This window comes from Giraffa tippelskirchi, chromosome 9 (assembly GCF_054371585.1).
Source record: "Giraffa tippelskirchi isolate mGirTip1 chromosome 9, T2T-mGirTip1v1.2.pri, whole genome shotgun sequence".
Classification (NCBI taxonomy): domain Eukaryota; kingdom Metazoa; phylum Chordata; class Mammalia; order Artiodactyla; family Giraffidae; genus Giraffa; species Giraffa tippelskirchi.
In genome coordinates, this window is record NC_137283.1 from 85769431 (window position 1) to 85786361 (window position 16931).

Below are 16931 nucleotides of genomic sequence, written 5' to 3' on the forward strand. Positions count from 1 at the left end.
AATGAGAGGGAGGATAATTTGAGCTCCTGGAACTCTGGATTTCTTTTAGTTTTGTCAGAAAATAGATTTGGGGATTTTGAAAAAATTATTATTTATTTATTTTTGGCTGTACTGGGTCTTCTGTTGCTTCAAGGTGAGCAAGGACTGTAATCTCTAGTTGTGGTGTGCGGGCTTCTCATCGCAGTGACTTCTCCCATTGCAAAGCATGGACCCTAGAGCACAGGCTCAATAGATACGGCGTACAACCCAGCTGCCCCACGCCATGTGGGATCCTTCCTGATCAGGGATCAAACCCGTGTCTCCTGCATTGGCAGGCAGATTCTTCATCACAGGCCACCAGGGAAGCCCATGTTTTGGTTTTAATTTAACTTGTTTGAGTTAGCTCTCTGTTATTTACAATGGAATGAATCCTGAGAAATATACTTTCTGTCTCTGGACTCCCCCGTCAATGCAGTTTACTTATCTTATTAATAACAAATTGAGAACCATGTCACAGCCAATTTTGCCACAAGGGTGAACTCGTCAAATGCTCCTAGCTTGAAATATCTCATAATCTAAACAGCCTTTTGAAGTCTACAATGTTTTGTGCCAACGTATTCTTGAGAAGAATGTGTCTAATCACTGAATGGTGAATAATACCTTATTAATAGCTCCATTAATCACTAAGTGTTCTTTATTTGATCCATATGTTGACACCATCTGAAAGTGAAACACGGAAATCAACTACCTAATGAAATTTCAATTTAAATTAAAAGTTTGAAAGTGAAAGTTGCTCAGTTGTGTCCGACTCTTTGCGACCCCATGGACTATACAGCCCATGGAATTCTCCAGGCCAGGATACTGAAGTGGGTAGCCTTTCCCTTCTCCAGGGTATCTTCCCAACCCAGGGATCAAACCTAGGTCTCCCGCAGTGCAGGCAGATTCTTTACCAGCTGAGCCACAAAGTTTAAAGGCATTTGTAAATCAGATATTATATGTAAATGATTTATTCGTTGCCATAGTTAATGCTAAGAGAAGACTTTATGAATTGAGAAGACGTGAGCAAAATTTTTGCCCGAGATAATTGTGCTTAAAAAAATAAAGAACACAAAGAGAAGGCTGAATATACTGAGCACATAAATTTGCAGTCATTTTGTGTTTGCTTGGAAGAAAATGATAACCAAAAGCATTATTGTGAAAGAAATTAAAATTCTAATTAATATGTTTTCTATCTCTGACAATGAAAATGTTAAGTTTTTAAAGTTTTACTTAAACAAGAAATTTTATAGAAGTTATATCTAAGAGTAAAGTTGTACATAGTACACCTAGGAAAAAAGCCTCTTTTTGGTGAGAGATATTGTTTATCCTTTTTAGACTCCAGCTTTTTTTTTACTAGTGGTAATGATGGCTTCCCTGGTGGTTCAGATGGTGAAGAATCCACCTGCTAATATAGGAGACCTGGGAGACGCAAGTTAGATGCCTGGATTGGAAAGACCCCCTGGGAAAAGAAATGGCAACCCACTCCAGTATTCTTGCCTGGAAAACCCCATGGACAGAGGAGTCTGGCAGGCTACAGTCCATGGAGTCTCAAAGAGTCCAACATGACTTAGGGACTAAACAGCAGCAAAGAGATTATCTTACTAAGTAAAATAAGTCAGAAAGAGAAAAACAAATACCATATGATATTATTTATATATGAAATCTAAGATATGATACATCTACAAAACAGACTCATAGATCTAGAGAACAGCTTTATGGTTGACAACACAGAAGGATGGATTGGGAGTTCAGGATTACCAGATGCAAATTATCATATGTAGAATGGATAAACAGCAAGATCCTACTGTATAGCAGAGGGAAATATATTCACTATCCTGTGATAAATCACAAATGAAAAGAATATGTGTGTATACGCACGTATGTATGTGGGCTTCTCAGGTGACACTAGTGGTAGAGATTCTGCCTGCCAATACAGGAGACACAAGAGACGTGGCTTGATCGCTGGGTAAGGAAGAAGATTCCCCTGGAGTAGGAAATGCCGCCCCACTCCAGTCTCCTTACCTGGAATATTCCAGGGGCAGAAGAGCCTGATGGGCTACAGTCCCTGGTGCCACAGAGAGTCAGACACAACCTAGTGACTAAACCAACCAATATATATATATATGGATGGATAGATAGTGCAGGGCAATCACTCCAGTAACACTGGGAATTCTACTTGTATATCACCGAGTTAGTGAAACTGACTGGCCTCAAGTAGCATCAATATCCTCTTATATCTTTGTATATTGGCTTCAGTCCCACCTTCTGATACCAGCAACTCTATAGTATCAGGCAAAGTCAAATGTAGATCTTTCCAACCTTTTTTCAAAGTAAAAGAATGTTACCTAACTCTTTTCAGAAAATGAGACAGACTTAGGTGTTCAGCCTTACATGGTGAAATTTTTCTTTCTACTAAAATTTAGGTATAACATATACAATAAAGTACAGATATGTAGACACCCTGCCAACTACCATACAGATCAAGATGCATCTAACTTCCAGCCTGAGGAATTTCCCTACTGCCCCTTCTCAGTCAATGTTCTCCACAAAGGTAAACTTTATTCTGATTTCTATGACCATAGACTAGTTTTATATGAAGTTATACTTCACATAAATGAGAGTATAGTGAACTCTTTGGCTTCTTTAACTCAGTATTATGTCTGAATCTATTCATGCTGCTGTATTATAGCTGTGTTGTATTCCATTGTATGAATTTTTCACAATTTATTTATCCATTCGATTGTTGATAGACATTTTGGTTGTTTCCAGTTTGGGACTGGGAACTTTTTTTCATGGTAAAATGTATTAATGCATAGCATAAAATGTGCTATTTTAATGATTTGTATATGTACTGTTTAGCGGCATTAAAGATAATTACATTGTAGTGTAATCATCACCACCATTCATCACCAGAAATTTTTCATTTTTCCAAACTATAGCCCTGTACTCATTAGGCAATAACTCCCCATTCCCTCCTTCCCCTTGTCCCAGGCATCCAGCATCCTACTTTTTGCCTTGATGAATTTGACTATTCTACATAACACATACGAGTGGAATCATATATTTGTCCTTTTGTGACCGTCTTATTCAAGTCTGACAAGTATTCAAGATTCATCTATGTTGAAGCACATATTAGAATTTTCTTCCTTTTTAAGGTAAAATAATATTCCATTGTATATACTACATTTTGTTTATTTCATCCATTTGATGGACACTTCAGTTGCTTTCATTTTTTGACTATTGTGAATAATGCTGCTATGAACTTGGATTTACAACCACCTAAGTCTGATTTCAATTGTGGAGGCTATAAAACCAGAAGAAGAGTTGCTGCATCATACGGTAATTCTATGTTTCATTTCTTTCAGGAGTCACCTTATTGTTTCACACAGTGGCTGCATGACTTTACACTCCTATCATTCTGCTTTTCAATTTTACATTCCACATTTCATATTCTTAATGCACAAAGGTTGCAACACCTCCATATCTTTGCCAATATTTGATTTTGTTTTTATTTTTGTAATAGCTATCCTAATGGATGTAAGGTGGTATCTAATTACAGTCTTAATTTGAATTTTCCTAAAGATTGATGATGGTGAACATCTTTTTATTCACTTATTGACCATTCATATATCTTATTTGGAGAAATATTTATTCAAGTCCTTTGCCCACATTTTTCAGGTTCTTCTTTGTTATTTTTGGGGCAGAAGCCTTTTTAATCTCCTTTTTTTTTTTCTATAAAGCTAGAATTCTTCTATTCTGCTTCGCTCTGTAGCATTAAGAAAACAGTCCATTTATCTCTGTAGGATTCCTCTCATTTCTGATCTACAAAAGTATTAATTTTATTTTAAACACAGTAATGAATTGTTGCTGTTTTCTTTCACATGCTATCCATTATTGTTATGTGTTTGGAACAGACGACAATCCATAGATTGTAAACTAAAAATACCTGAATTAGAATTTTTTCCCACTTATGGTTTTGGAGAGGTTTGAAAAACATATTTATCATGGTCGCTTTAAAAAATATTTGCAACAATAAATGCTAAACGATAAACACCCAATACATGAACGTGAATACTGTTAAGTGAACGTCATCCTATCGTCCTGGAGAAATAAGTAAATGAGAAAAAAACAGCACTTCCACCAGAGCTGTCTGATGTGGAGATGAGGAGCTGTCAGAGATAAAGCACATTTGTTTCACAAATAGTCAGTACTTCACACAAATATTCAAAGTATTGTATTTCTACAGAACACCAAAAACTTTAGGGCAGGGTTTCTCAAACGTGGCATTATTGTTATTTTAGATCAGATAATTCTTTGTTGTAAGAAACTGTCTTGTGCACTAAGGATATTTAGCAGCATTCCTGGTTTTTACCCCCTGGTTTCCAGAAGCACCCCCTAAAGTATATCCACTAAAAGTATTGCCAAGTGTGCTCCAGGAGACCAAATTTTCCCTGGTTGAGAACCACTACTTTAGGGCTATGAATGTTACTTTAAGTTGCAAAGTATAGTTAGAGTGATTCCCTCCTGATCCCTCAACAGTGAGAAAGTAGGTTCCCATAGCCAATGTCATGTCACGCGTAGGTCACAGTGACATATAGGGTGATATAATTTAAACCACAAGACCTTTGTCTGAGTGCTAGGTGCCTGTGTCAGCTGATTCAATCATGTTGCCTTCCAGTTTTTTTTTTTCTTTAATCAATGAACAGAGGGATAATTCTGTGTAACCGTTCTGTATACACATGCTAAGAGTAGGCTCAGATTAATGAAAAGATCTAATTTGAGAAAACACTTGGACACATCAAATAGAATCTCCTCATCTAAAAGATCCAGAAGGTAGTGGTATGGTGAAGATACCTGGCAGATAAGCAGCATTTGGGGCAGAGGGAGATCTTCATCCTGGAGGTAGGATGGGAAACAAAGTGGTGCTGTTCCAACTGGTGGGAGGATGCACATATGGGGTGGATAATGCAGTGAGGACGTAAAGAAACACCACAACTGCTGGAGGCCCAGGGGTCAGTGTTTTCTTACAAGTATAGCCTTACATATACAAAATTAGGGTCATCCTATGAACTGCCCTGCTTGGGGACATGCTGAAAACCTTTTTACCTGAGCTAGATGCTCCTCATCAACCCAGGAATTATATATGTGATATTTAGTCAGGCTTGAATGAACTTCCCATCGTTTCTCAGCAGCCTCCCCAGGCTAACAGAGCCTGGTCCAAGCAGCTTCAAGAACTCCCAGGGATGGAACTAGAATGATGAACACTTACTCAGAAGTCTTTACGAGTTGTGCTACCAGGCTTCTCTTTGCCCTTGAACTCCAAAAAAGTTTGCTTTGAGGGTTAAGTAGAATTAAATGAAACAATGCAAGCAAAGTTCTTGGTTCGCGGGTACTTAATGAAAAGTAGCATCAGTATCATTATTACCCCAGTAATTTTGTTGTCCTTAAGGTAACAGAGCACAAACACTTGATATTGAGGTCATTGGTGGAAATGGTGCGGCACGCTGACTACTTCTGGCTTGGCTTATAGCAATGGCCTTATAAAAAATCAGAAATTAGGTCTCTCTGTTGCCTCTAGAAGAGAATATTTAAAGGAAGATTTCTGCTTAACAGTCTTTTAGCATGTATCCAGGAAAGAAATAATTGGAGCGTAAAAATATCTGAAATGATTTAAGGAACAGAGTAAGATTATAAGACTAATAGAAACAGAAATACTCTTTAGGCCTCTGCAAAAGACTTCCAGAAATCTGTCTCTGACCAGGTTAGTGATTTTTAGTATGTTCCTATGACCACTAAATTTTTTAAAGTGGATTTTTGAAAATGTTTTAGTCCTACAGTATGGAAAAACTCAAGGGATGAAATGCTATATAGTCACACTTCATTATTAAACTATTATAACTACAGTTAAAAGCACAGTGTGTTTACTTTGTATGCTGCTAAGTCGCTTCAGTCGTATCCGACTCTGTGCGATCCCATAGACGGCAGTACACCAGGCTCCGCCGTCCCTGGGATTCTCCAGGCAAGAACACTGGAGTGGGTTGCCATTTCCTTCTCCAGTGCATGAAAGGGAAAAGTGAAAGTGAAGTCACTCAGTCGTGTCCGACTCTTGGCGACCCCATGGACTGCAGCCTACCAGGCTCCTCCGTCCATGGGAGTTTCCAGGCAAGAGTACTGGAGTGGGGTGCCATTGCCTTCTCCTTACTTTGTATATATCAGGCTAATTAGCAGGATGTGATTTGTTCTGTAGTTAACAGTACTGTGTATTTACTTCTGTAAACTGAGCTAATGGACAGTAAGTTTTTCATATATTATTTTTCTAGAAGTTGTTGATACATGTTAAGGAAAACAGTTGAACTTAGTCTTCATTTATCACTTGTAAATTTTATCATCTCATTAAATGGTCACAAGCTGAAAATAACTAATTGCTGTAAAATTAGGGGAGAACTAAAAAATTATGACATTTCTTAATTACGTTACTGAATTATCTGCATCATAAACCGATTTTGCTAAAGTAGAGACATGATCGATCTCATTTGGCAATCTATATTGCAAGAAGGTGGAAAAGAGGAAGGTTGAGATTGCCATGTGAGAATTAATTATGAATCCGCCCATAAAGGAACAAAGTAGAGACAGGCAAAACCTCTTGGTGTTACATAATGGGACTCAGGTTAAATTAGTTTAAACAGAAAAATATGTCATTTGGAAGGAGGTAAACAAGCTGGGAAAGCTGAGAACAAGTTGAGGCGGTGAACACGCATTGAGTGTGCAAGAGTCACTGCCGTCCAAAACTGGTACCCTGGCCCAACTGGTATCTTTGGCCTTATGGCAAAACGGTACCCATTGTCAAGGCTATTATACCACCTCTGCAAGGCCACTTCTCCTACTTCCTTAAAACACACATGTGATGTATCAGCGTCTAGGTCACACCAACATATTTAAAAACGTAAATGTTGCTATTACTCTGAATTCATGATTATCAGCTGCAGTTTGGCCCCCCAAACTGCCAGATACCCTTCCATGCTTCTCTGATCAGTTTACTCTTCCAAAATCTAAGGAAGGTATCTTTCTTCTTCTTCACTCACAGCAAACATCATGCCCCACCACTTACCAATCACTTTCAGTGGATGACCTTCTTTCACAATCCCCAACATAGACAGAAGACATCAGAAATTTTCTCCCCTTCCCATCATTTCATGCACAGATTTATCTGTGCCTGCAACTATTTCAGGGGAAGGAGTTTTCTGTTTCAATCTCAGAAGTACAAGTCTTTCCTCCTAAGGTCAAATCTGTCATATACTTTTTTATTCTACCCCAATCTGCATTCTTAGGATTTTTGTTCCATCAAGTATCCTGCCTCCTATCCACCTCTGATAGCTCTATGGATCCTTTCCTATGAACATTTAAATATGCTTGCTTCTAAATTAAAAGCAATAAAAAATAAACAACACATGTATCCCTGTACCCCACACCTCTTAGAAAGCCATCACCCTATCTTTCAACTTGCCTTCACAGCCAAGTTTCTCCAAAGAATTGATCTTAGATGTCATCCCTCTCCACTTCTTTGCCCTCCGTTTATGCTTCAGGAGCTTACCTGGTGGCTCAGATGATAACCAAACCACCTGCAGTACTGGAGACCTGGGTTCGATCCCTGGGTTGGGAAGATCCCCTGGAAGAGTGCATGGCAACCCACTCCAGTATTCTGGTCTGGAGAATTCCATGGACAGAGGAGCCTGATGGGCTACAGTCCATGGGGTCACAAAGAGTCAGAAAGGACTGAGCAACTTTCACTTTCACTTTATGCCTCAATCCATTTTATGATATCTCCATTAAAAGCTCAGCTGGATTTCATATTTTTTCATTTAAAGGAAATTTTTAAAAATTATTTTTCACTGTAGGAAATGTTGTACCATTTAAAACAGCTGATGAATCTCTTCTTAAGACACCCTCCCTCCCCTCCTCTGATTCTCCACTCTCTTGCCTCTCTGGCCCCGAACTTTAGGCTCCTTGGGATTTCTTCTTCTCCACCAAAACTTAGCAGCAAACCAGGAGAAATGCGATTAAAGCATCAACTAAGTGAGATCAATTCCAACTGCCAGCAACTGAGTGAAAACCATTTCTGAGATGGAAAACATTAAAGGAGGAAACTTCTCAGCAATGGGATATAGAGCACTCTAGGATGAATTTTCAACATGCTCATTTTAAGATGAGACACCAAAGAGAGATGCTTGATGAGCAGGTGGAAAAGAAATTGTAGCTCAGAAAACAGAGTGGAGATGCATTAAGTCTGAGAATCTTTTGCTGGTAGATAAATCTTGAGGTTAATAATATTATCCAGAGAATGAATGCATAGTAATGCATAGTTAAATGGTTTGATGTCCAGTCTCACGCAATTCTAAAATACAAGGTTTAATAGACGGTATTTGGAGCCTGGAACCAGATGGCAGAAGAACCTGAGATCAAACTGCCAACATCCGCTGGATCATAGAAAAAGCAAGGGAGTTCCAGAAAAATATCTACTTCTGCTTCACTGACTATGTCAAAGCCTTTGACTGTGTGGATCACAACAAACGGGAAAATTCTTCAAGAGAAGAGAATACCAGACCACCCTACCTGCCTCCTGAGAAATCTGTATGCAGGTCAAGAAGCAACAGTTAGAACTGGACATGGAATAACAGACTGGTTCCAAATTGGGAAAGGAGTATGTCAAGGCTGTATATTTTCACCCTAATTATTTAAATTATATACAGAGTACATCATGAAAAATGTTAGGCTGGATGAAGCACAAGCTGGAATCAAGATTGAGGGAAAATATCAATAACTTCAGATGACACCACCATTATGGCAGAAAGTGGAGAAGAACTAAAGAGCCTCTTGATGAAAGTGAAAGAGAAGAGTTGAAAAAGTTGGCTTAAAACTCAACATTCAGAAAGCAAAGATCACGGCATCTGGTCCCATCACTTCATGGCAAATAGATAGACAAACAACGAAAAGAGTGACAGACTTTATTTTCTTTGGCTCCAAAATCACTGCAGATGGTGACTGTAGCCATGAAAGTAAAACATGCTTGCTTCTTGGAAGAAAGCTATGACCAACCTAGACAGCATATTAAAAAGCAGAGAAATTGCTTTGCTGCTAAAAGTCCATCAGTCAAAGCAGTGGTTTTTCCCGTTGTCATGTATGTATGTGAGAGTTGGACAATAAAGAAAGCTGAGTGCTGAAGAATTGATGCTTTTGAACTCTTGAGAGTCCCTTGGACTGCAAGGAGATCAAACAAGTCAAACCTAAAGGAAATCAACCCTAAATATTCATTAGAAGGACTGATGTTGAAGCTGAAGCTCTAATACTTTGGCCACCAGATGCGAAGAAATGACTCCTTGGAAAAGCTCCTGATGCTGGGAAAGATTGAAGGTGGGAGGAAAAGGGGATGACAGAGAATGAGATGGTTGCATGGCCTCACTGACATGATGGACATGAGTTTGAGCAAGCTCCAGGAGCTGGCAATGGACAGGGAAGCCTGGCGTGCTGCAGTCCATGGGGTCACAAAGAATCAGACATGACTGAAAAACTGAACTGAAGCTAGGATTATTCTTCAGAGTCTTCAGAAGGAGCATGGCCCTGAAGACAACTAGATTTCAATCTTCCAGCCTCCAGGATTGTGAGAAAGTTAATTTCTGTTGAGTTAAGTCACTATACATGTGGTAGTTTATCAAGCAGCATCAAGAAACTAATACAGCAATGGAGGAATATCAAGTTGACATTCACAGTGCATCCACATTAACATAAAATATATCTTTGCAGGGAGGAATAAAAGATTTTACCCAATTACTTGTGTGCAATCTTGTATCATTTTGTTCCAGTATCTGACTTTCTTTCCCAAACTTCAAATCTCTTACATTTTATGTGAATTTTAAAATAGAAACTCCTGCCTTGAAATAAAACTCATAGTATAAACTAAACTACTTAAGGAACTCAGGCAGGAAGGCATGAACTCTTATTCTCTTGATACTAAACACATTTCTTTCCTTTCATATATCATCCATACCGCGTTTCATGGACTTTATGAAGACTCATGCTTTTTGAAAGTGCTAAGGAAGCATTAAAGTATGAAATGATCTTATCAGAAATAACAATAATTATGGATTTCTTTGATATTGCCTCTCATTTCCACATTCAGAAGGAACTAAAATTATGTGTAGTCACAGGAAGGACTGGTGCTGAATATGAATAGTAGTAGAAAGAAACTAATTTACTTTTTAAAAATTTACATCAAGAGCAATAGTCATTTTTTAAAAGTAGTTTGCTTCTGGTTATAAATGAAATGCATACCCACTCAATTACAATTTGGAAATCCAATAAGGACTGAGAATAAAGTGATGATTATTCACAATTCTCACCACTCAAAAAAAAATCACTTACTATTATCACTGGAGAGGGTCTAGTATATTATTCTATGCACATACTTTTTTATGGCAGTTTAGGTCATGTCATGTTAATATATCCCCTTTGGAGCCCTGGTTTTCACCTACAGTATGGCAGTCTAAGAATTTTTCCATATCACAAAAAGACCTGAAATTATTTTTAATAGTGCAATAATATTCTATGACATGGGCTCTTGGAATTTATTTCTAGTGTAATACATGTAGAATTTTTTATATTCTTAAAAATGCTATGATGAATATATTTGATTATTTCTTAAGCTGTGGAATCACTGGATCAAAAGTAATATGTTGAATGACAATTATATTAACATTAAAAATGAAAAGCAAAAATATGAAATATATAACTATTATTTTGAGAATCAAAGCAAATGTGTATGTCCTAATATTTTTGGAGAATTAATGTTAAAAACTAGCTCTGATTAAAGAAAAATTTCTGTACAAAGGGCTAAGTTACTCCCCCACCGCATCGCAGAATGGCAAGACAGAATATTCTAAAATTGATAGGCGCTATGTGATGAAATATTGTCAGTTCAGTTCACTTCAGTTCAGTCACTCAGTCATGTCTGACTCTTTGCAACCCCATGGACTACAGCATGCCAGGCTTCCCTGTCCATCACAAACTTCGAGAGCTTGCCCAGACTCATCTCCATCGAGTTGGTGATGCCATCCAACCATCTCACCAACCTTCTCCTCCCGCCTTCATTCTTTCCCAGCATCAGGGTCTTTTCAAATGAGTCAGTTCTTTGCATCAGGTGGCCAAAGTATTGGAACTTCAGCTTCAACATCAGTCCTTCCAATGAAAATTCAGGACTGATTTCCTTTAGAATTGACTGGTTGTTTCTCCTTACAGTCCGAGGGACTCTCAAGAGTCTTCTCCAACACCCGAGTTCAAAAGCATCAGTTCTTTGGCCCTCAACTTTCTTGATAGTCCAAATCTCACATCCATACCTAACTACTGGAAAAAACATAGCCTTGACTGGATGGTCCTTTGTTGACAAAGTAGTGTCTCTGCTTTTTAATATGCTGTCTAGGTTGGTCATAGCTTTTCTTCCAAGTAGTAAGCATCTTTTAATTTCATGGCTGCAGTCACCATCTGCAGTGATTTTTGAGCCCAAGAAAATAAAGTCTGTCACTGTTTACACTGTTTCCCCATCTATTTGACATGAAGTGGTGGGACTAGATATTATGATCTTAGTTTTCTGAATGTAGAGCTTTAAGCCAATTTTTTCACTCTCTTCTTTCACTTTCATCAAGAAGCTTCTCAATTCCTCTTCCCTTTCTGCCATAAGGGTGGGGTCATCTGTGTATATGAGGTTATTGATATTTCTCCCCGAATCTTGATTCCAGCTTTTGCTTCATCCAGCCTGGCATTTCACTTGATGTACTCTGCATAAAAGTTAAATAAGCAGGATGACAATATACAGCCTTGACATACTCCTTTCCCAATTTAGACCCAGCCTGTCATTTCATGTCCAGTTCTAACTGTTGCTTCTTGACCTGCATACAGATTTCTCAGAAGGCAGGTAAGGTGGTCTGGTATTTCCATCTCTCTAAGAATTTTCTACAGTTTATTGTGATCTACACAGTCAAAGGCTATGGTGTAGTCAATAAAGCAGAAGCAGATGTTTTCTGGAACTCTTTTGCTTTTCCTATGATTCAGCAGAGGTCTGCAATCTAATCTCTGGCTCCTCTGCTTTTTCTAAATACAGCTTGAACATCTGGAATTTCACAGTTCATGTACTGTTAAAGTCTGGCTTGGAGAATTTTGAGTGTTACTCTGCTAGCGTGTGAGATGAGTGCTATTGTGTGGTAGTTTGAGTATTCTTTGACATTGCCTTTATTTGGGATTGGAATGAAAACTGACCTTTTCCAGTCCTGTGGTCACTGCTGAGTGTTCCAAATTTGCTAGCATATTGGGTGCAGCACTTTCACAGAATTATCTTTTAGGATTTGAAATAGCTCAATTGGAATTCCATCACCTCCACTAGCTTTGTTCGTAGTGATGCTTCCTAAGGCCCACTTGACTTCACATTCCAGGATATCTGGCTCTAGGTGAGTGATCACACTTTCCTGATTATCTGGGTCATGAAGATCTTTTCTGTATAGTTCTCTGTGTATTCTTTCCACCTCTTCTTAATATCTTCAGCTTCTGTCAAGTCCATACCATTTCTGTCCTTTATTGTGCCCATCTTTGCATGAAATGTTCCCTTGGTATCTCTAACTTTCTTGAAGAGATCTTTGGTCTTTTCCATTCTGTTGTTTTCCTCTATTCCTTTGCATTGATCACTGAGAAAGGCTTTCTTATCTCTTCTTGCTATTCTTTGGAATTCTGCATTTAAATGGATATATTTTTCCTTTTCTCTTTCCTTCTCTTCTTTTCTCAGTTATTTGTAAGGCCTCCTCAGACAACCATTTTGCCTCTTTGCATTTCTTTTTCTTGGGGATGATCTTGATCATCCTCCTGTACAATGTCACGAACCTCCGTCCATAGTTCTTCAGGCACTCTGTCTATCAGATCTAATCCCTTGAATCTATTTCTCAACTTCCACTGTATAATCGTAAGGGATTTGATTTAGGTCATATCTGAATGGTCTAGTGCTTTTCCCTCCTTTCTTTCATTTAAGTCTGAATTTGGCATCTTCCATTAATTTAGGAAATATCATTACACATGGAACTTTTTAGGAACATGGCAAATTGAAATTGATTCTCCTGTCTCTTGCTATCAGAGTGAGCCACTTTGGTGAGATAACTAAATTATTTGTCCAGGAGGAAATATGGATATGTGTATTTAATTAAACTAGGGACTTTCATTTCCATTGAAGAATGTTTTTAATTATAATCCTTAGGTGATCCTTTTGCAAACAACATAAGATGCTCAATTTGAAGATATATGAATGACCTTCGACAAATCATTTGGCACTTCAGGTTCCTATGTGTAAAACAAGTAAGAAAATGATTTGTGAGATGCAAATGGGGAAAATGTGAAAGTATAGACTATTTTTAATGACATCATTATTACCATTATAAACAAGTAACTGATTATCATAATTTGAATATTTAGGATTGCCAGATTTTGCAAATTTTATCTACTGAAATACTACATCCAAAATTATGTTTTCCAATTTCCTCCCTAAATTCTTATAGTAAGAGGAAAGAAAGTGTGAATAATGTATCAGTTTTACTTTGAAGTTCATAAAATTTTTATGTGAGAAAAATCACTGAAGCAATACTTCAGGGATATTACATTCTGGACTACTGTTAATAACTTGTGTGAAGTATTGGAATATTCAACTAATATAGCATATCAAATCCATAATCATTGCCAGAGGGGTTGTCAGAGTATTTTTTCCCCATCAGTTTAATAAAGTTGACCAAAAAGGGCAGAATTCATAAAACAACACGGATCAGACTTTCTATTCTCCTGTAAAAATATTTTTTAAAGAATTTAGTAGTTTGCTTTCAATCTGAAATGATAGAATAGCTATCTGCTTTTTGGAAATTTTAGTTAAGAAGACAAGATTTAACATAAACTAGAAGCCATCAATTAAGAAATACCTTCTGCAGAAAACATTGATAACGTATGTAATTTGACTGTTTTAAACATAAAAAGAGTCTACTATGCTGGCAAACAAACAAGAATAATTTTTTTCAAAGAAGATTTTATCAAAAAAAGAAGTGTTGTTATTTTTTTTAACGGCAACTGTTTACAGTGACAGAAACTTTTAAATCGGCTACTTAAAATTTGTTGTTAAAAAAAGATCATTAATAGCAAGTTTAACAAACAGTGGTCCCAACTCTTCTGATTTCAAATATTCTGATTTCAATTATGACACAATTTTAAAACTCTTTCCAACAATCTTCATCTTTTTTTCTCTTTAATTTCTTTTATTTAGTCATATATAGTATCCTTTCCATTATGTAATCTTGATATTTATTTTGAGACAGCTGATATTCTAAGTAGAAATTTTTAAACCAATTTTTTTAAACTGAAGCTTACAATCTTCTACCCTTTGATTTGTTTTAGTCACAGTTGTACATGGCCCACATTAATTCTACCTTTATAGATTTGACTGCTTTTTTCAGGTTGCATTTCCCACTGTCCATAAGAAAAAATGAAAAAATAAACAAGATTCTACTCAGTTTTTCATCTCATCTTTCCCACCCACTATTGTTACTGCCTTTAAACAAGCAAATCAGGGGCAACCTTTGATCATTTTTCTTTCATCTCACTTGGCTAAATTTACTTTTCCCTCAGGAAACTTCTGAAATTTGTCCCTTTGTCCAAGAAGTAATTGCTGGGAAAATTTCACACATATTTTAATGTGACCATTTTGATTTTTGAAAAATTTCTCTTCATGCCATGTATGCTATCAAACTTCACGGTGGTTAAAATATGTATATAAAAATAATTTTCCCATTAAAGTCATCATTTAATTCATTCCCATTCAGTCTTTCAGATTGCATAATTATTGCATTGTTTTCATTCTTGTGTGCTAAGTCACTTCAGTCATTTCTGACTCTTTGTGACCCTAAAGACTGTAGTTCCCCAGGCTCCTCAGTCCATGGGATTCTTGAGGCAAGAACACTGAAGTGGGCTGCCATGCCCTCCTCCTGGGGGGGATCTTCCTGACCTAGGGATGGAACCTGTGCCTCCTGCATTGCAGGCAAATTCTTTACCACTGAGCCACCAGGGAACCCCTTTTCATTCTTGTTTTTAATTGTACTCCCACTTCAGTTTTTGTGATTAGTTTATTTGCTAGTTTTGTTTTTCACTCAGATGTATCCCATTTACACTATTCGTGTCTACTTACTTATTCCTACTGTTAAAATAAAGAAAGATAAATTAGGTGATACAAATGAACTTTATTTAACACTTCATGAAGTAGACAGTCTCTTTTTAGAGATCTGCTGAATGGGGTAGAAGGCAAGAAACTCTTACAGGATAAACAAAGAAAAAGAAGCACCTAATCAAAAGAATCTGATTGGCTGGGGCCACAGAGAAATCCTTGTTTGTTATAAGAAGCAAGGAAATAAATTTAGAGCCCAGAGTTGGCTTGGCATCTGGGGATCAGTTGTACGGATACTTTGTGTTTCTGGTCAAGTAGAGAATTTACAGTGGCTTGGAGGTTATATAAGTTTCAGTAGACTGATGAGACACCTCAGCTGGAACGGCTCCATTTTAAGTCTAGAAATCTATTTCAACACTACTGAGGCACATTTGAAATTAAGCAGACTTGAAAATTTTCCCAAATAATTTTCATCATTTAATAAGCCATAATTCATCAAAATACAACCAGCAACAACCCAGATAATCTCCTGAAGTCCAAGTACTTTCTCTGCTTTTAAGGAAATTGGAGTTTAACTTAACGTTTGGTTTTGTACCTCTGGCATCACACTATTCTTTCCTCTCTCTAGCCTAGCACTCAATTATGAAGCAGGCTCTCTCAACCTTTGAGGTGTGTATTCTATATTTTTGCTTTTTTTAGTTAGTCTTTTTGTTGCAGGAAGGGGGACCCCTTCCAGGGCCTGAGAATGGGCGCTTGTCTAACACTCAGAAGTGAATTGTCTGAGGAGACACACATGCTGACAAAGCAAGAGATTTCATTGGGAAGACGTGCCTGGGCAGAGAGCAGTAGGGTAAGGGAACCCAGGAGACCTGCCCTGCTATATGGCTTGAAGTCTGGGGTTTTATGGTAATTGGGCTGGTTTCCGGATTGTCTCTGGCCAATCACTCTGATTCAGATACTTCCTAATGGTGTGTGAGTCACTCAGCCAAGATGGATTCCAGCAAGGACTCTGGGAGGTTAGTAGGACATATGGACTGGCATCTGATTTTGACCTTTCTTAAATTCTTCTGGTTAGTAAGTATAGCTTGTTACTTCCACATTCCTTACAGGAACTCCTGTTTAAGATAACGCATGCAAGTGGTTACTATGATGCCTGACCAGAGCAAGAGGTTTCAGTCCGTGGTTCCTCTAACATTTTTGAACACAAGAATGTGCTTCCCCATAGGAATGGTTTCTGGAAAGAATCCTTTGAAATCTAGGGTGGACCTCAAAACCCTTATTTCATCTTGTCACGTAGTTAAGCAGGTACTGGTACTACTGTTGCACTTAATTTTGTGACATTAATTCCCAGAGAAAATGCATTGCTTTAGTTTCAGCCCCTTGGGGTAGGCATCTGTAAGACGGCAATGAGAATGGCGCCTATTTAATAGGATTGTTGTGAAATTTAAATGAAGAATCTATGCATAGGTACAGATACAAATAGGAGGTTTCTGAAGGAATCTGGGAAACTTCTTTATTGTTTTTCATGACCAAATGATTTTTTTTTAAGTGTACCAAACCCTGCTGGTCCATCCAGTGTCTGATTTCTTATTAAAATACATAAAGGTATTCGGGCAGACTACATACAAACTGATATACAAAATACTTAAACTAATTTTTATTGGAGTATAGTTGCTTTACAATGTCC